Here is a 21,203-nt window from a genome sequence, read left to right as displayed (position 1 = left end):
AATGATGTATGGATCGTGAGCTGTACTGTTAATAAATTGACATTTTACAAGCTAAAAAACACTCAAAAAACAAGAACACCATCCAGGACAAAGCAGCCCATTTGATTGGCACCCCTTCCACAAACATTCACTCCCTCCACGACCGACGCACAGTGGCAGCAGTGTGTAACATCTACAAGATGCACTGCAGGGACTCACCAAGGCTCCTTAGCACCTTCCAAACCCATGACCACTGCCATCTAGAAGGACAAAAGGAGCAGACACATGGGAACACTACCACATAGAAGTTCCCCTCCAAGCCACTCACCATCCTGGCTTGGAAATATATTGTCGTTCCTCCACTGTTGTTGTGTCAAAATGATGGAACTCCCTCCGTAACAGCACTGTGGGTGTACCTACACCACATGGACTGCAACGGTTCAAGAAGGCAGCTTACCACCACTTTTTCAAGGGCAATTAGGAACGGACAATAAATGCTGGCATAGCCAGCATCACCCACATCCCGTGCGTGAATTTTAAAAAATGCAGCAACACATCCCATTTCCCTGCTCTTTCCCTAGAGTCTTGTGTTATTAATTGTAAAGAGCTTGGAACAAACTTTTGAGAATGTACATCAAGGTCGCCACATTTACTGCTACACAATAGTCAGATTCCCAGCAATAATGTATCATTCCACCAGCCACAAGGAGAGCTGCAAGAAATTTTACACTCCATGAAGCTCCAGCATTTTGAACCTAAAAGTGCAATTATTTCAAACTTATGGGAACCAGGAGTATTTATTCTATTCCCTTTCGAACAATTAAATCTGCTTCCCTCACTCTTTCAGGTAGTGCATTCCAAACTACGATAACTGGCTGTGCAAAAAAGAACAATTTGCATTTATATAGTGTATTTAATGCAGTTCACAGGAGCGTTACCAAATAAAATTTGACACCAAGCCACATAAAGGAATATTGGAGCTGATGACCAAAAGCTTAGCGAAAGAGATAGGTTTTAAGGAGTGTCTTAAAGGAGTAAAGAGGGACTGGGAGGGTGTGGAATTACAAAGCATTAGGCCTCAGCAGCTGGAGGCACAGCTGCAAATGGTTGGAGCAATTAAAAACAGGGAGAAGAGCACAGGCCTGTTTGGACACAGCAGCAGAGGTAGATGAGAGAAAGTGTAAGTTGGCAGCAGGGGCGGACCGGTGGTGCACTTGAGTATGAAAAAGTGAGAGACAAAAAAGATCAAACTGTGACATCACCAGAAAATTGTGAGTTGATTGGCTGGTGAGTTTCATTGACTGGTTACAGCACAGAAGGAGGCCATTCAGCCTGTCACATCCATGCCAGCTCCGTGCAAAACCAACTCACCTAGTCTCACTCCCCTCTCTTTTCCCCATAACCCGGCAAATTCTTTTTCAGCAGATAATTATCCAATTCCTTTTTGAATACCATGATTTAATCTGACTCCACCACACTCTCAGGCAGTGCATTCCAGATGTTACCCACTCACTGCGTAAAAAGGTTTTCCTCATGTCACCATTGGTTCTTTTGCCAATCACCTTAAATCTGTGACCTCTTGCTCTCGATCCTTGCCTCCAATGGAAACAGTTTCTCCCTACCTACTCTGCCCAGACCCCTTCATGTCCTCTCTAATAGGAACAAGCCCAGCCTCTACAATATATCCACAGAACTGAAGTCTGTCAATCCCTGGAACCATTCTCTACATCCTCTCTAAAGCCTTCACATCCTTCCTAAAGTGTGGTGCCCAGAATTGGACAACATACTCCAGTTGAGGCTGAACCATATTTTATAAAGATTCACCATAATATCATTGTTTTTGTACTCCATGCCTTCATTTATAAAACCCAGGATCCCATATGCCTTTTCAATCATGTTCTCAATCTGCCCTACAACTTTCAACAATTTGTGTACAAACACCCAGAGGTCCCACTGCTCCTTCACCCACTTTAGGATTGTATCCTTTTATTTTATATAGCCTTTCCTCATTCTTCCTACCAAAACGTAACACTTCACATTTCTCTGTATTAAATTTCATCTGCCAAGTGTCCATCATTCCCAGTTTTGCAGCTTTGTTTCTCTTCCTCCAAAGTTAGGAATATAGTCTAAGGAGTTGGCAAATTAAAAATTGCAATTTTATTTTAGATAATAAAGGTTAAGTGAAAAATTAAATGAACTTAAAATGAATTAAAATTTAAATGAAATTATATTTAAGTGACATCAGCAGAAGGGAAGTGAGTTGCTGGTGACTCTTTTTTTAATAGTAAGTTTTACTACCTAATAAAAGAATAGGAGGGCAGCTCCAACCTCAAGTGCACATCTTGTGCCATGTAGGAACTCCAGGATACTTCCTGTGTCCTTCATAACCATATGCACAAGAATTGTTGCAGTAGCTTGATGTCCGGGTTTTGAAGCTTCAGCAGCAGCTGGGGTTACTGCGGCACATCTGTGAGGTTGAGAACTTTGTGGATAGCAGATTTATAGATGTGATCACCCTGCAGCTTAAGAGTATGCAGGGAGAGAGGGAATGGATAACCACCAGGCACAGGCAGGTAATGCAAGAGGCTTCTGAGTGCGTCTCACCCTTGTTATGAATATGTAATTTCTTAATTCATATGTTTTAGGAATCAAACTTTGAGGTTATGAATTGAAATTTAAATGTAGGTAAATGGAAAAATCTGATTGAGAAACTGGAAAACAACCCTGAAGTAAGTGGAATTCAAACAGACCTGGGTGATTACAGTTCAAAGGGAATGTTTTATTGTGTTGCTGGGACAGTGCTAAAAGGTATTCACAGCTAGGATTATAATAGCTACTTTGGATCTAACTGGTTTGTCTCAAGACATCTCAGAAAATGTTTAGAAACTGAGAAGGTTTCACTTACTTTATTCCTGGAGGCTCCCCAGATCAAAGAAACTCAAAGCAACTTGTAAACACTGGGACAAAATAAAAATACCTGGAAAAACTCAGCAGGTCTGACAGCATCTGCGGAGATGAACACAGTTAACATTTCAAGTCTGTATGACTCTCCAACAGAACTAAGGGAAAATAGAAGAGAGGTGAAATATAAGCTGGTTTAAGGGGGGGGGGGTGGGACAAGTAGAACTGGATAGAGGGCCAGAGATAGGTGGAGATTGCCAAAAGATGTCATAGACAAAAGGACAAAGTGGTGTTGACAGTAGTGATATTAGCTAAGAAATGTGCTAATAGGTGACATTAAGGGTAGAAAGCAGGACAAGCAAGGTACAGATAGCCCTAGTGGGGGTGGGGTGGGGAGAAGGGATCGAAATAGGCTAAAAGGTAGAGATAAAACAATGGATGGAAATATATTTAAAAATAATATTTAAAAATAATGGAAATAGGTGGGAAAAGAAAAATCTATATAAATTATTGGAAAAAAGGGGGATCGGAAAGGGAGTGGGGATGGAGGAGAGAGTTCATGATCTAAAATTGTTGAACTCAATATTCAGTCCGGAAGGCTGTAAAGTGCTTAGTCGGAAGATGAGGTGCTGTTCCTCCAGTTTGCGTTGAGCTTCACTGGAACATTGCAGCAGGCCAAGGATGGACATGTGGGCATGAGAGCAGGGTGGAGTGTTGAAATTGCAAGTGACATTGGGGTCTGGGTCATGCTTGCGGACAGACCGAAGGTGTTCTGCAAAGCGGTCACCCAGTCTGCGCTTGGTCTCTCCAATGTAGAGGAAACCGCATTTGGAGCAGCGAATGCAGTAGACTAAATTGAGGGAAGTGCAAGTGAAGCGCTGCTTCACTTGAAAGGAGTGTTTGGGCCCTTGGATGGTGAGGAGAGGGGAAGTATAGGGGCAGGTGGTGCATCTTGTAAACACTGGGTTTCTTGATAGAACCAGTAAGTCTAGTAAGAGAGCCGTTATTTCCATCAGGGACATAACTTATTCATGCAATTTCCCCAGATCAAAGAAAGGTTGAAAAACAAAAGGTAAACAAGATTGTTCTTAAAGTGTCCATATACTTTTCAGATCAAAGGACAAGTCAGGGAATGGGAGTTAATTAATTTAAATTTCTATCTAGGACATCCTAGGTGTGCTGTAGCTATGGGATAGACTGCAGGGAGGCAGTCCTTTGGATTTATCTATGTGTTGTCTCACGGAACTATCAGAGTCAGCTTGGATGGCTGTGAGAAGGCAGTGGTGCATCCAAGAAGAAAAAGGTCAATGTCTCAGCCCTAAGGCAGTCTGACCAAAGGGAGAAAGTGGGGTTGGGGGGTGGAGGGAAGGGCAAAACTCCAAGAAGTATGACTAATGGGAAAAAAAGCAGCAGGTTAGCATGTGGGGGGGGTTGATTCAACTTCATGGAAAATTTTGAAAAAACTGAAAAGAAAGGAGAGCCCAGGAGAGGCTATTAAAGTCTCCAGAACACAAAATAGGACAGAGTGTTTGGAAAGGGCTAGGAATCTAACTTCAAGCACATCAGATAAAGGGACGACAATGAGAAAGGGGATGGGAAATACAGGACTGAAGGTGTTGTATCTGAATGCACGCAGTATACGAAATAAGGTAAATGAGCTTGTGGCGCAGATTGAAATTGGTAGGTATGATGTGGTGGGCATCACGGAGACATGGCTGCAAAGGGATCAGGACTGAGAGCTAAATATCCAAGGATATACATCCTATCGAAAAGATAGGCAGGTTGGCAGAGGGGGTGGGGTTGCTTTGTTAGTAAGAAATGAAATGAAATCGATAGCAAGAAATGACGTAGGGTCAGATGATGTTGAATCTGTGTGGGTAGAGTCGAGGAACCACAAAGGTAAAAAAACCATAATGGGAGTTATATACAGGCCTCCGAACAGTAGTCAGGATGTGGGGCACAAGATACACCAGGAGATAGAAAAGGCGTGTAAGAAAGGCAAGGTTACAGTGATCATGGGGGATTTCAATATGCAGGTAGACTGGGAAAATCAGGTTGGTAGTGGATCTCAAGAAAAGGAATTTGTGGAATGTCTACGAGATGGCTTTTTGGAGCAGCTTGTGGTGGAGCCCACTAGGGAACAGGCAATTCTAGATTTAGTGATGTGTAATGAGGCAGATTTGATAAGGGAGCTTAAGGTGAAGGAACCCTTAGGAGGAAGTGACCATAATATGATAGAATTTACCCTGCAATTTGAGAGGAAAAAGCTGGAATCAGATGTAACGGTATTACAGTTGAATAAAGGCAACTACAGAGGCATGAGGGAGGAGCTGGCCAGAATTGACTGGGAGATGAGCCTAGCAGGAAAGACAGTGGAACAGCAATGGCAGGAGTTTCTGGGAGTCATTTGGGAGACACAGCAAAAATTCATCCCTAGGAAGAAGAAGCATACTAAAGGGAGGATGAGGCAACCATGGCTGACAAGGGAAGTCAGGGACAGCATAAAAACTAAAGAGAAAGCATACAATGTGGCGAAGAGCAGTGGGAAACCAGGGGATTGGGAAGCCTACAAAGACCAACAGAGGACAACTAAAAAAGAAATAAGGGGGGAGAAGATTAAATATGAGGGTAAACTAGCCAGTAATATAAAAGAAGATTGCAAGAGCTTTTTTAGATATATAAAGGGTAAGAGAGAGGCAAAAGTGGACATTGGGCCGCTGGAAAATTATGCTGGAGAAGTAGTAGTGGGGAACAAAGAAATGGCGGAGGAACTGAATAGGTACTTTGCAACAGTCTTCACGGTGGAAGACACGAGTAACATCCCCAAAGTTCAAGAGAGTCGGGGGGCAGAGGTGAGTATGGTGGCCATTACCAAGGAGAAGGTTCTAAGAAAACTGAAAGGTCTGAAGGTGGATAAATCACCTAGACCAGATGGATTACACCCCAGAGTTCTGAAGGAGATAGCTGAAGAGATAGTGCATGCGTTAGTGGTGATCTTTCAGGAATCACTGGAGTCAGGGAGGGTCCCAGAGGACTGGAAAATCGCTAATGTATCCCTTCTGTTTAAGAAGGGAGTGAGGCAAAAGACAGGAAATTACAGGCCGATTAGCCTGACCTCAGTCGTTGGTAAGCTTTTAGAGTCCATTATTAAGGATGAGATTTCAGAATACTTGGAAGTGCATGGTAAAATAGGGCAAAGTCAGCATGGTTTCATCAAGGGGAGGTCATGCCTGACAAATCTGTTAGAATTCTTTGAGGAGGTAACGAGTAGGTTAGACAAAGGAGAGCCAATGGATATTATCTACTTGGACTTCCAGAAGGCCTTTGACAAGGTGCCGCACAGGAGGCTGCTCAGTAAGATAAGAGCCCATGGTGTTAGAGGCAAGGTACTAGCATGGATAGAAGATTGGCTGTTTGCTAGGAGGCAGAGAGTGGGGATAAGGGGGTCCTTCTCAGGATGGTGGCCGGTGACTAGTGGAGTTCCGCAGGGTTCAGTATTGGGACCACAACTTTTCACTTTATACATTAATGATCTAGATGAAGGAAATGAGGGCATCCTGGCTAAGTTTGCAGATGATACAAAGATAGGTGGAGGGACAGGTAGTATTGAGGAGGTGGGGAGGCTGCAGAAGGATTTGGACAGGTCAGAAGAATAGGCAAAGAAGTGGCAGATGGAATACAACGTGGGGAAGCTTGAGGTCATGCACTTTGGTACGAAGAATAGAGGCATAGACTATTTTCTAAATGGGGAGAGAATTCAGAAATCTGGAGTGCAGAGGGACTTGGGAGTCCTAGTCCAGGATTCTCTTAAGGTTAACTTGCAGGTTGAGTCGGTAGTTAGGAAGGCAAATGCAATGTTGGCATTTATTTCGAGAGGACTAAAATATAAAAGCAGGGATGTGCTGCTGAGGCTTTATAAGGCTCTGGTCAGACCACATTTAGAATATTGTGAGCAATTTTGGGCCCCGTATCTCAGGAAGGATGTGCTGGCCCTGGAGAAGGTCCAGAGGAGGTTCACGAGAACGATCCCAGGAATGAAAGGCTTAACATATGAGGAACATATGAGGAACGTTTAAGGACTCTGGGTCTATACTCAATGGAGTTTAGAAGGATGAGGGGGGATCTGATTGAAACTTACAGATTACAGAAGGCTGTGGAGGCCAGGTCATTGAGTGTATTTAAGACCGAGATAGATAGGTTCTTGATTGGTAAGGGGATCAAAGGATACGGGGAGAAAGCAGGAGAATGGGGTTGAGAAACTTATCAGCCATGATTGAATGGCGCAGCAGACTCGATGGGCCGAATGGCCTAATTTCTGCTCCTATGTCTTATGGTCTTATGATCTTATGCAATTCCAAGTGCAGCTCACAACCAATCTGGAAAATGTTTACACAACCAACTCAGTTTCAGAACAGTGGGATCAAATAACTTCAGCTGTACTAGACTCCTGGATCCAGGCAATTGAGATCAAGCATCAGGACTAGCTCGACAAAAACAGTGCTGAAATATGTGACCCACTGAAACGAAAATGCCAAAGCATTTGACTCAGTAAATCGTGAGGCTCTGTGGATTGTGTCCCAAAGATCTGGATGTCCAAGAAACTTCATCACATTCCTGCAACTGCTTCATGATCTTATGACTACAACTGCCTTGAGTGGGAGATCTGAAACGGACATCTTCAAAATCTGGACTGGAGTTAAGCAAGGCTGTGTGATAGCCCTCATACTATTTACAATCTACCCAGACAGTGGCTATTCACCTTGTTAAAGATCAACTGCCCTTTGGTGTGAGCATTAAATACCACCTTGATGGAAAAGTCTTTAACCTCAGTCATCTCTGTGCCAAAACTAAACTGACTACCATAGAAATACATGATCTACAGTTTGTGGATGACTGCAGTGTCGTTGCTCACTGTGTACCAAATTTGCAAGCCACTCTCGATCTCTTCAATTCTGCATACAAGAGACTCGGCCTGTCCTTGAATGTTGAGGAGTTGTTGAAAATGATCTTTCCAATGTTCACGGATTGAATTGCAATTCTTAAGAAGAGAAACACCATCCTGTGAGTGAAGGGGATTTTGTCCATTTGACCTAGGTCTATAGATGGCCCTGGTGGCTTCAAAAAAAAAGCTATTCATGTCACGATGGTCAGCATACTGTTGGATCGCTGGGGTTTTCTCTTCCCACCACGTCTTTTACCGTGCTCTTGTTTACCCTTTGCTTTTCAACCTTGGATGTTGTCAAAACAAAATTCATTTGTCAACCCACACGTGGTCAGTCAAATATTCTACTTCCCATATATGTTGAAGGGGAATCTCTGGAATATGTTGAGCACTTCCTATATCTTGGATGGCACATCTCTCAAAAGGCCACCAGTGATGAGGAGATCCAACACCGGATCAGCTGCGCTAGCTCAGCCTTCTACAAACTATGACAGTTAGTGTTTGACAACAAAGACCTCTGCAAGCCACCAAAAGTCCTAGCATACAAAGCAGATGTTGTCACCACAGTCATGTAATGCAGTGAGACCTAGGCTGTGTATCAGCCACACATAAGAGCAATAGAGATATTCCATCAGCATACCTCCTCTGCATTCTCCAGATTCAATGGGAGGGCCATTAAACAAATGCTAGTATCTTTCTTGAAGCCAGCTCCGCAAACATTCAGGCAAAACTCCTGCAAGACCAACTCTGATGGACTGGAAACTGTGTCTGGAAGGCTGAAAAGTGTGTCCCCTCCAGATCCTGTTTTCTCAACTCTCAAATGGCCAGAATTCCAGGGGAGGACAAAGAAAGCACTTCAAAGACACTCTGAAGCTCTGGTGAAGTGTGGCAGCATTGACACTAACGATTGGGAGAAGCTTGCTACCAATTGTTCAGAATGGTGACAATTTGTCCATCAAGCTGCATTATGCTTTAAGTCCACACTCCTTAATGATGAGGCACAGCAGCGTCAGAGAAGGAAAGAAAAGGAAGCAAATCTTGCACTCCAGGTCCCACTACTTCGTAGGATGCCCTGCCCCATGTGTCCAAAGAGCTGTGGGTCAAGAATTGGCCTGTTCCATCACCTGAAGACCCATGGCAGAAACTTGCGACCCTGAGTAGACATCATCCTCAAATCAAGGGACAGCCGACAATAATGATCTGCCAGCAGCCAGTACAAGAAGCATAGAATCTATTAAGAATCAGAGGTGTTCCTGGTCTGGAATCAGTAAGAAGGAATTGCAAGTGGGGCTCATGCTTGGAATGAAAAGTCCAAGTGCATGAGGAAGTAAAATTGTGAGATCTGCCTGGCAAAGCTAGTGGAAGAGAACGACAGAGGAATCCTTGCAGAGAAAGAGAGTTCTGGAAGCCTAAGTGCCAGACTGGGAAACTGAGCAGGATTCCTAAGACTGGTTGCACACCTTGGTTTGCTCCCAGGAGAAATGAAGGAATCCTCAAGATCCTGTGACGTATAGGGGAACTCTTGGGTGGAAATACAATAGAACAGAGAGTGTCCCATTGAGTTTTAAGGTTTTAACAATAAGGGTTTACAAAATATATTATTCAGGCGGTAGTACTTGCTTTGTTTAATTCTTTTACAGTAAAAGTTTTGTTTAAAACGTGAAATTTTGTGGCATAATTTCTTTCAGATAATAACTGGACTTTGAATTTCTTTTTAAAAGTGAAGTGGTCTCCCTCAAGATCATAATACTCTCCAACTAGTATTCAGTTCTGAATACTGATGGGAGTGATAATTCATCTTGGAAACTGCAGCCACAGCCAAGCCCATGGCTCCATGGTGGGTTCAGCTATACAGGGGCGCATGAAGAAGACTGGAAGAGCAGTAGGAAATTCAATAGTTAGGGAACAGACAGATGTTTCTGTGGCCGCAGATATGAATCCAGTATAGTATATTGCCTCCCTGGTGCCAGAGTCAAAGATATCACTGTATGGCTACAGAGCACCCGACGGTGGCAGCGGGAAGGGGAAGTGAACAGCCTGTGGTTGTGGTCCACATTGGTACCAATGATTTAGGGAGGAAGAGGGATGTGGTCCTGCTGTCAGAATTTAGGGAGCTAGGCAGAAAATTAGCAAGCAGGATTTCAAAGGTAGCAATCTCCAGACTACTTCCAGTACCACATGCAAGTGAGCACAGAAACTGGAGGATAAAAGCAGATGAATGCATGGCTGGAAAGATGGTGCATGAGTGCATGAGGAAGATCTTTAGATTCTTGTAATATTGGGACCAATCCTGGGGGAGATGGGACCTGTACAGGTTGGACTGGTTGCACCTAAACAAAGCCAGTCTCCTTGCGGGACGATTTCCTAGTGCTATTGGGGGTGGGGGGGGAGGGGGGGGGGGGGGGGGGCGTGGTTGGGCATGGGGGGGTGGTTTTAAACCAAATTGGTATACATGTGATCAGGAAGTAATATTAGAGAGGAATACTAGGGTGCACAGAATACTGGGAAAGACAGATAGCACCAGGTAGGAAATAGTAAAGTTGTAGGTGAGTTCAGCATAAGCGTAGGAAGTAATAAAGTCTACATTAGGGTTACTGTATGTGTGTGTAAATGCACAAGGTGTGGTAAGTTGCAGGTGCAGATAGCCAAGTCGACATATGATGTTGTGGTGATAACGGTGACCTGGTTCAAAGCAGGGCAGGACTGGGTATTAAATATTCCTGAATACAAGACATTCAGGAAAGAAAGGAAAGGAGGAGGGATGGCAGTGTTGATTAAGGAGAACATTGCAGTGCTGGAGAGAAAGGATGTTCCAGAGGGTTCAAGAATCTATTTGGCTAGAATTAAGGAACAAAAAAGATGCAATTATGTTGTTCATTGTAGTCTATAGACCACCAAATAGTAGGAAAGATGTAGAGGAACAAACAAATTTGAAAGGAAATTACAGAAAAATGTAAAAATTATAAGGTATCTTTAATGGGAGACTTTAATTATCTGATTATAGACTGAGGTAAAAGTAGTGTAAAGGGCAGAGAAGGGGCAAGAGTTCTTAGAGTGTGTTCAGGAAAATTTTCTATAGCAATCTGTCTCCAGTCAAATGAGGAAGGAGGAATTGCTAGACCTGGTTCTTGGGAATGAGGTGGGTCAAGTGTAAGTAGGGGACAATGATCATTGTATCGTAAGGTTTAGATTGACCATGGAAAAGGACAAGGAACAATTCAGAGTAAGAATAATTAACTGGAGGAAAGCCAACTTCAATAAAATAAGAATGGATCTGACTGAGATAACACAGGAGCAAGATGAACTTTGTGGATTCATTTGGATAGCTGAGGTACTTTTCTGGAGAGGTAAGACTGCCCTTTGGACATAGTCCCAGGACACATTTTGGGGAGGTCAGATGCCCTTTTGGGGAGGTCAGGTGCCCTTTGCAATTACTAAAATTAGGCATGAATGTGCGTAAAAAGTGCATAAACTCATTGGAACTGTGAAGCTCATTGGAGCTGTCAAAACAACTGTCAAATGTGCCAAGATGAACTTCAAGAGGAACTGTCAAAAACTACTATGAAAAGTATCAAGCTTAACTGTCAAGAGGAGCTGCCAAAAACACCTGTCAAAATTTTCAAGATGAACTGTCAAGAGGAGCTATCAAAAACTGTCAAAAGTGTTAAGATGAACTGTCAGACAGAGCTGTCAAGCTGTTAAGGCATTTAAAACTCCTGCCCTTTAAGTCTTTGAAAAAACTCACTGAAGTGTAAAAAAAGATTGCTTGCTATTTCACCCTATCTGTTGACATAAGCCTTAGGGCTACCATTACTGGATTAGTGCTGCATCACTGATTTCACAACTGTCCCTTATCACAGTAGGGTGCCTGCCACTTTACAGTTTGATTGATAGTTCCAAGTGGTTTTGGACTCTTTGAAGTGGGACTATGAATACCAATGCTTGTTAATATACAGGATTATGCAAGTGAATGAAATGTGTTCTTATAAGGGATAATGTAGTTGGATGAATACAAATATAGTAAATAGATTTTTATGGATGAGAGTGTTTTTTTAAATACATTCTGCAATAGACACTTGGAACTTTATTTTATCTCAGTGTGGGTACTGAGGTCTGCCCATGAAGGATACAGGGTGAGTTGACACGGTAGGTGTAAGGGTCATGGGTGGTGGGTGGGGGTGCACGCGCTGGCATCAGTTGGCACTAAGTTGGCATAGGCCTCAGACCTGCAGCCACTAATTTTTGCAATTTTATATTTTTGCATTTTATTTCTGCTTTGCTCTTGATTTTAAAAGAACCTGTATTAAGCCTGTATTGAATATTTAAAAGTTACTTTGTAGACCTTGATTTTAAGTTAAATAATTAATCAACAGTAATCGGTAGTGATAGTATTAACTGTGGGCTTGTTTTTCCCAACACTTTGCTTTCATTCTGTTCAAAGCAAGCCACATTCACAGCTGTTATTTTGTGTAAACCATTGTTTGTGCCTTTTTGGGCTAGACTTGCTAAAAGTTGTTATTGCTTAACAGGAGTCAGTTTCTGACTGCATTCAATAACTCTTGAACTACAAGCCAAGACAATGGATAACCTTGCAGATGGGGTGGAATTAGGAGTTGGAGTTTGATTGATGTATGATATAGCCTGATTGATGGCAGATAGGAAGCATCATCAAAGATATGTAAACAGCTTGAATATTGTGAAGTCTGCAAGACTTGCAGTGCTTGTGAGAAGAATTTGATAAGGACTCATGTTTACCAAACTCTTGTTTTGAGAAAATCTGCGTCCTTGAAAGGCTGGAATAGAGCCAGAAATTGGACTTAAAGGGGCACAGCAGTCAACATTCGGGGCTGCAGCCAGAGTGGAATAGTCAACCATTGAAGACTTTGGAGGTAGAGGGACGTCAACGGAGTGACTGGCCGGAGAGTCCACCCCTCCGTGCAAGGGACTTGGTGATGTATGATCCAAGGGGAATTGTAGCATTTTGGGAACAAATTTGGGGTTGTTTTACCATTTAGGGGAGCTGTCCTGAACAGACCAATTTGGGGTTACACAATAAAGTTGTCTTTCTTCCTATATATAAGGTGCTTTTTTCATTCTTCCTTTTTTTTAACAAAATTATCTTTTTTCCCTTCCTTTTAATCATTAATAATTGTTTAATAAAGATTGTTGTTTTCACACATTATTTGGTACTCAGTCACTCATTTTTGTTATGTCTAGAGTACGGCTCGGAACCTAAGCGAGACTCTGCAAGAGAATCTCACAACCTTACAGGACTATAAAACGTCATGGGGTGGGAGAGGGACATAGGTTATCATGGAGGGTATGAGGGATCATGGGGTGGGCAGAGGGGCAAAGGTTGGCATGGAGGGTATGGGGGCCATGGGGGTGGGTAGGGACATAGCTTGGCATGGAGCATGTGAGGGGCCATGGGTGCTAGGTGGCAGCATGGGTTGGCATGGATGGAGTGAGGAGGTGTGAGGGACGAGGGCTGGAGGGCTGTTTTATGTTTTTCTGTGTTTTTTTATCAAACTTCAAACTGGAGCAGAACGGCAGGCTATCCGCCGAACCCCTCCACACACGACATCTCTGTACTTGGTCTGGGGTCACCTGGCCCAACTCCCAGGGAACCCACCACCCCAGAACAAAAATCTGACCTTCTGGGCCACTTTTGCAAGGGTTGGGTTTGTGGAGCTGAGAAATGTCCCAAGTCTGCGCTTCAACCTGAGAGCAAAAATCCAGGCCAAAGAGTCTACAAAAATAGGTTAAGTGAGTGAGCAAATATTTGGCAGAGGGAGTATAATGTGGGAAAATATGAGCTTGTCCATTTTGGCAGGAAGAATAGAAAAGCAGAACACTATTTAAATGGAGGGCGACTGCAGAAATCCGTGGTACAAAGGGACCCTGGTGTTCTGGTATATGAATCACAAAAAGCTAGCATGCAGATACAGAAAGTGATTCGGAAGGCAAAATGGAATGTTGGCCTTTCCTGCAAGGGGAATGGAATACAAAAGTAGCAAAGTGCTGTTACAGATGTACAGAGCCTTATAGGAGACCACATCTTTAGTACTGTGTACGGTTTTGGTCTCCTTATTTAAGGAAGGATATAATTGCATTGGAAGCAATTCAGATGAAGTTCACTTGGCTGGGGTGAAGGTGTTGTCTTAAGAAAGGTTGAGCAAGTTAGGCCTATATTCGTTGGAGTTTAGAAGAATGAGAGGTGATCTTATTGAAACAGATAAGATTCTGAGGGGGCTTGACAGGGTGGATACTCCCCTTGTGGGGGAGTCTAGAACCAGGGGACACAGTTTATAAATAAGGGGTCTTCCAATTCAGACAGGAATAAGGAGGAATTTTTCTTTCAGAGGGTTGTTAGACTTTAGGATTCTCTTCCCCTGAGAACAGTGGAGGTTGAATCATTGAATATGTACAAGGCTGAGTTAGGAAGATTTTTGATCGACAAGAGAGTCAAGAGTTATAGGGGCAGGCAGGAAAGTGGAATTCAGCCCAGAATCAGATCAGCCAAGATCTTATTGAATGGCAGAGCAGGCTTGAGGGGCTGAATGGCCTACTCCTGCTGCTATTTCTTATGATCATATTTAGATTCTATGTAAATTGTAAACAACATCTATTGTTTTACATTTAAAACAGTGAGTATTTTAATGGCAAGGCGCCTGTAGGGTTGCCAACCTTCCAAAATTGGCCTTGAGTTGCCAGGAATTAAAGATCAATCATCAGAACACTGCTGATTGGGAGATTCATTTTTTGTGTTATTTTCTTTGAATATTTCTCTTTACCAGATATAAAGGTATTGAAAATGGGGGGAGGAAAGCCTGTTTGGCTGACAGTCAAGCATCATTTAATTGGGCAATGAGTCTTTCTGACTTCCAATGGGCATACTAAGGTAGTGCATCACAAGGATGGATGTGTTGGTTGACCAATGGCTGGATCCTGGGGCCAAGTCATGAGATGAAACCTCCAGGAATACATTTAGTTACAGTTGGCAACCCTACTTGAGTGTGGCATTGTGAGGCTAACATTAAGTGACAAACCATTTGTGATAGTCTAATTGCAATCATTCTGAGCCTCACTCGCTCAGTGTAGAGGCAGTTGTTCAACTGACCTTATAACATTCTTATCATAAAGATGATGGCCAGTTCTTCCAGGGATTTTTCCAAATTGAAGAGCTTTCTACCTATTATCTGCTTTCCTGTCCTATCTCCAGTTTCCTTATTTCCCTGATACTATCCCCTTACATTAAAACACATCTTTCCTCACCTCTTCTCTAATCCTTCTACCAACCACTTTAAATCTATGCCCCTAGTCATTGACTTCTCTGCTAAAGTAAATAGGCTCTTTCCACCCACTCTAGCCAGACCCCTGTAGGGGTCTGTAACTCACTGCTTGAAAAGGTAGTAGAGGAAGAAACCCTCAACTCATTTAAAAGGTGTCTGGATATGTGCCCGAAGTGCCATAACCTGCAGGGCTACGGACCAAATGCTGGAAAGTGGGGTTAGGCTGGATGGCTTGTTTTTCGACTGGTGCAGACACAAAGGGCCAAGTGGCTTCTTTCTGTGCAGTAAACTTTCTATGATTCTATTACCGAGCCCCAAATACCATCACAAACTACCAATTGTGAAAAATAAGTTTGTTCTGAGCTGTTTGCTGTTCTGCTTAGTATCTTCGACTATGTATCTATTTTGTACATGGAAATCTTACAATGCAGAGGCTTCAGCTCAAATGCTCCAGTAGAAAAATATTGAACTAAATCCACGTACTTTGAAGGTCCTATTTCATACAGCCCCTACTCCCGAGGTTTGCTTTCACAATCAGTCATAAAGCCTGCTGCTCCATACACTCTCGGTTGCATCTCAATTGCAGCCAGTCAGCCTCTATTAATGTGTTTGTGGGCCATTACTCCTTACCTCCTTTCCTCAGGTGGATGAATCAGTTTTATTTTTTCCACTCACAGCCAGGGCTGGCTCAGAAGGTCAGACAGCGTATGTGAAGAGAGAAACAGGGTAAACATTTCAGGACAATTAAAGAACTGATGATGGGCCATTGTCCTGAAACATCAATTGTTTCTCTCTCTCCAAAAATGTGCCTAACCTGCTGAGTATTTCCAGTATTCGGCAATATTTTTTTGTAGCTGTATTTTCTTTTTGATATACCCGCGCTCCGCTGCTAGCTGGTCCGTGCCCCTTTCCCGGTCTACACTATGCCCTCATCTCCCCAAACCCGCCCTTCAATTCCCCAGAGATAAAAACAAAAAGCTAAAAGCTACTGCGGATGCTGGAAATCCAAAACAAAAACAGAATTACCTGGAAAAACTCAGCAGGTCTGGCAGCATCGGTGGAGAAGAAATCAGTTAACGTTTCGAGTCTTCATGACCCTTCGGCAGAACTGAGTATAGTTAGGAGAAAGGTGAAATATAAGCTGGTCTAAGGTGGTGGGGGGACGGACCAGCTTATATTTCACCTTTCTCCTAACTATACTCAGTTCTGCCGAAGGGTCATGAAGACTCGAAACGTTAACTGATTTCTTCTCCACCGATGCTGCCAGACCTGCTGAGTTTTTCCAGGTAATTCTGTTTTTGTCTTCAATTCCCCATGTCAGCAACTGTCCGCAGATTTGCCTTCCTGTGCCTCGACTCCTGTCCCCTTGTGGTTAAATGATGCAGGCATTGTATTGACAATCACGTGCACTAACTTCTTGGCACAAGCGTAGTTCACAAAACTGCTTTCCTCCTCACTATTATTTCTTGTCCACTGGCCCTATACCTTTTCTTTATAATTCTTTAATAAATTCTACATACCAATAAAAATGTACTTTGAATAAAACAATTCAGTAAAAAAAAAATCCCCCGCCCAACGTGGGGCTCGAACCCACGACCCTGGGATTAAGAGTCCCATGCTCTACCGACTGAGCTAGCCGGGCGATAGAAAGTAACCCTACACCCCATCATTTGTGTTTTATTCTCCTTCAGTGTATTGACTGGTTGTACCACAGTTTGAGTGAATTCAGTATTAGAGTATGGGTGAGCGGCCTGTCGCTGAGCTACACGCCGGCACTCGGGCCAGCAGCGAGCAGAGCGCTTCTGTTCTGGGGCCAGGATTGCTGAGCTGCCGCCTGGGATTCGAGTCTGTGTTAATGTCGGGAGGTCAAATATAAATCTAAATACGGAACAAGCGGACCAGAAAAAAAAAATCACTCAGAGTCTACCATGAAAGCAAAGGCTATGCTCAGCATGAAGAAAAAAAAATGTACCTCCTTCGAGCCGGAATCGAACCAGCGACCTAAGGATGTCTTTGTAAACTCTACAGTCCTCCGCTCTACCAGCTGAGCTATCGAAGGAGAGCTGAAAACTGAGTCATCAGAATCACCTACAAACAAACCTTTTAAATCAGCATTATTTATGAAGGCGCCAATGATATATTAGAGAGAAAAAATGTTTTGATGGGAGGATGGATTATTATATTTTGCAATTAGTTGGTTCAGGGAAGTCATGAGAAATTAGCGAGAATTTATAAGGCTGTGCAGAACAAGCAAGGATCACAGAAACAAAGATCACAGAACACAAGAATTTGGTGGTGACGAGCAAAGGGACGATTTAAAAAAAATGTTAATGATGGAACTGGGTTAGACGCTAGAAGAGTGGAATAAAGCAGAGCCGAAAGTGAAACCAGAAAGGAACGATCAGTATTTGCAATGGGGAATGGGACAAAAGTGGCGAGATATAAGAGCTGAGAGTGAGGCCAACAGGAAAAATTATAACTTTTTAAAGCTAGGAGCAGAGCGAAGGCTAGAAACTACAGACTGCAACTCCTCGGAAAGAAATACAAGCGGCAGGTGGCTGGCAGAATGCCTTTAAAACAGGGCAAAGTTAAAAAAAAAAGGTCTATAAGTGAATGGTTAAAATAGTATATTCTATAATGCAAAATTATATTCAATAAAATTTCGAAAATATTTTTGCGATGGAGCTAATTCAACAAAATGGCAAAATTGCCAGATCAATTTCACAGATTCAACATTGTGCCATTTTGTGTCCAAATTATGCAACTACAAAATTGCAGCCAACTATTTACTCAAAGATAAAAGCAAAATACTGCGGATGCTGGAAATCTAGAACAAAAAAATATCTGGAAAAACTCAGCAGGTCTGTCAGCACCTGCGGAGAGGGATACAGTTGATGTTTCGAGTCGGTTTGACCCTTCATCAGAACTAAAAAACATAGAAATGAGATGAAATATAAGCTGGTACAGGGGTTGGGACAGGTGGAGCTCAATAGGGGGCCAGTGATAGGTGGAGGCCAAGAAGAGACTGCCAAAGATGTCATAGACAAAAGGACAAAGGGGTGTTGACGGTGGTGATATTATCTAAAGGATGTTCTGCCTGTCTCTTTATGGGGTATGTGGAACATTCCTTGTTCCAGTCCTACTCAGGACCCCTCCCACAACTCTTTCTCCAGTACATCGATGACTGCTTTGGTGCCGCTTAATGCTCTCTTCTGGATCTGGAAAAATGTATTAATTTTGCTTCCAATTTCCACCCCTCCATCATTTTCACGTGGGCCATCACTGACACTTCCCTTCCCTGCCTTGACCTCTCAGTCTCAATTCCTGGCGATAGACTGTCGACCAATATTCATTACAAGCCTACCAACTCCCACAGCTACCGCAACTACAGCTCCTCACACCCCGCTTCCTGTAAGGACTCCATCCCATTCAATTCCTTCACCTCCGTCGCATCTGTTCTGATGATGCCACTTTCAAAAACAGTTCCTCTGACATGTATTCCTTCTTCCTTAACCGAGGTTTTCAACCCACAGTGGTTGACAGGGCCCTCAACCGTGTCCGGCCCATCTCCTGCGCAACCGCCCTCACACCTTCCTCTCCCTCCCAGAACCATGATAGGGTCTCCCTTGTCCTCACTTATCACCCCACCAGCCTCCGTGTTCAAAGGATCATCCTCCGCCATTTCCGCCAACTCCAGCATGATGCCACCACCAAACACATCTTCCCTTCACCCCCCCCGGCGGCTTTCCGCAGGGATTATTCCCTCCAGGACATGCATCGTGTGCCTCAGTTTTTTTAAAGAGCCGGACCATCGAAATAGCAGGCCATGCACCAAGAAATTATTAAACATCAATCCTTTGGGAAGAGCAGTTGGAGAGGCGGACCTGCAGGAGATACATGGAGCGAGGAGAGAATAAATACAGCACGGTGAGCGTGGCCTACATCACTCACCTTCAGGAAGAGCAGTCAGAGAGGGGGACCTGTCAGCTGCTCGGAGCTGGCCTGCGCTGAGTTTCAAAAGGATAGAGAAGAAAGCAAATTGTAACATCACAGGAAAGAAGCAATTAGATTGGACGGAGAAGAAGCTAGCTGTTTGGTGAGTATCTGGTGAATATAACGTAAAAGTAAATTGAGGCATGGCAGGACAACCCGGTCGTGTGAAATGCGCGTACTGTAATATGTGGGAAGTCATGGGTACTCCTGATGTCCTCAACAGCCATATGTGCAGAAAGTGTCACCAGCTGGGTTTCAGAGCTCGAACGGTGGCTGGAGTCACTGTGGTGCATCTGTGAGGCTGAGAGCCACGTGGATAGCAAGTTCAGAGAGGTGGTCACACTGCAGTTTAGGAGCCTGGAGGGAATAGGTGACCTGCAGGCAGTCCAAGAAAATTAGGCAGGTAATGCAGGAGCCCCCTGGGGTCCAACTCACAAATCGGCTTTCCATTTTGGAAGCTGGTGAGGGTGCTGTTTCCTCAGAGGAGTGCAGTCAGAGCCAAGTTTGTGGCACCACAAGCGCTTCAGCTGTACTGGAGGGGAGGAAGAAAAATGGAAGAGCTACAGCGATAGGGGATTTGTTAGTTAGGGGAACAGTCAGGCGTTTCTGTGGCCATAGACATGACTCCGGGATGGTATGTTGCCTCCCTCGTGCGAGGGTCAGGAATGTCACAGAGTGGCTGCAGGCCATTCTTCTGGGGGAGGGTGATCAGTCAGAGGTCGTGGTCCATGTTGGTACCAATGACTTAGGTAGGAAAGGGGATGAGGTCCTGAAAGCAGACTTTAGGGAGCTAGGAAGGAGATTGAAAGACAAGACCTCTAAAGCAGCAATCTCAGGATTACTCCCATTCCATGTGCAAGTGAGTAGAGAAATAGGAGAATTGACCGATTAAACATGTGGCTGGAAAGCTGATGTAGGAGGGAGAGCATCAGATTTTTGGGGCATTAGAACCAGTTCTGGGGAAGCTGGGACCTGTACAAGCTGGACGGTCTACACCTGAACAGGACCGGGATGAATATCGTCGCAGGGAGATTTGCTGGTGCTGCAGGGGGGTGAAGGGTTTAAAAGAGATTGGCGGGAGATGGCAACCTGAGGGCAAACTCAGAGCAGGGAATGGGAGATGGAGAATTAGTGAGAGACTCTGAAAGACAGAAGAAGCACGGGTTAAAAAGTGTATAGGCCATGAATTTGGCAGTGTTAAAAGGTGTATATGTAAATACAAGGGGTATAGCAAATAAAGCCGATGAGCTGAGGGTACAGATGGATACCTGGTAGCATGATATCATCGCTATAACAGAAACTTGGCTTAAGGAACGGTAAAAAATGGCAGCTCAACATCCCTGGATATAGAGTTTTCAGCCAGGATAGTGAAGGTGATAAAAAAGATGGGGGCGTAACCATTATTGGTTAAATAAACAATTATAGCTGTGAGGAGGGATGATATATTAAATGAAGCATCAAATGAGGCCGTATGGGTTGAGCTCAGAAATAAAAAGGGGCAGCCACACTGCTAGGAGTGTACTATAGACCCCCAAATAGTGGAAGAGAGTTAGAAGAGCAAATAGGTAGGCAAATTTCCGAGTGCAAAAACAATAGGGCAGTAGTCGTTGGGGACTTCAACTACCCTAATATCAGTTGGGATACGAACAATGTGAAGGGCACAGAGGGCACAAAATTCTTGAACTGCATTCAAGAGAACTTTTTTAGCCAGCACGTAACAAGCCCAACAAGAAGGGGTGCAATTCTATATTTAGTCTTAGGAATTGAAGCTGGGCAAGAGGATGAAGTAGCAGTGGGTGACCATTTTGGTGATAGTGGCCATAATACAGTTAGACTTAGCATTATTATGGAAAAGGACAAAAATAGAACAGGAGTGAATGTTCTAAATTGGAGGAAGACAAATTTTACAAAGCTCAAAGATGACCTGGTGAGAGTGGACTGGATACAGTTATTAGAAGGAAAAACAATGTCAAATCAGTGGGAGGCATTCAAAAGCGAGATTCTACAGGATAGACATGTCTCCACAGAAATAAAGGGTGGTACTGCTAAATCTAGAGCCCCCTGATTATCCAGAAGCATACAGGCCAAGAAAAAAC

At 43.6% G+C, this 21,203-nt stretch overlaps 2 non-coding genes across 2 annotated transcripts; both read right to left on the bottom strand.

Annotated features, from left to right (window-relative positions):
- Positions 1-16,683: 16,683 nt before the first annotated feature.
- On the bottom strand, positions 16,684-16,756 carry trnak-cuu (transfer RNA lysine (anticodon CUU)). Its single transcript has one exon. It is a non-coding gene; the product is annotated as a tRNA-Lys (tRNA).
- Positions 16,757-17,087: 331 nt separating this feature from the next.
- On the bottom strand, positions 17,088-17,173 carry trnay-gua (transfer RNA tyrosine (anticodon GUA)). The gene is given in 2 exon segments: positions 17,088-17,123; positions 17,137-17,173. It is a non-coding gene; the product is annotated as a tRNA-Tyr (tRNA).
- Between the last annotated feature and the right edge of the window lie 4,030 nt (positions 17,174-21,203).

Source organism: Cetorhinus maximus, chromosome 18, assembly GCF_964194155.1.
Source record: "Cetorhinus maximus chromosome 18, sCetMax3.hap1.1, whole genome shotgun sequence".
Taxonomy (NCBI): Eukaryota; Metazoa; Chordata; class Chondrichthyes; order Lamniformes; family Cetorhinidae; genus Cetorhinus; species Cetorhinus maximus.
Note: the sequence above shows the minus strand (reverse complement) of the source record. Positions and strands in the feature narration are given on the sequence as shown.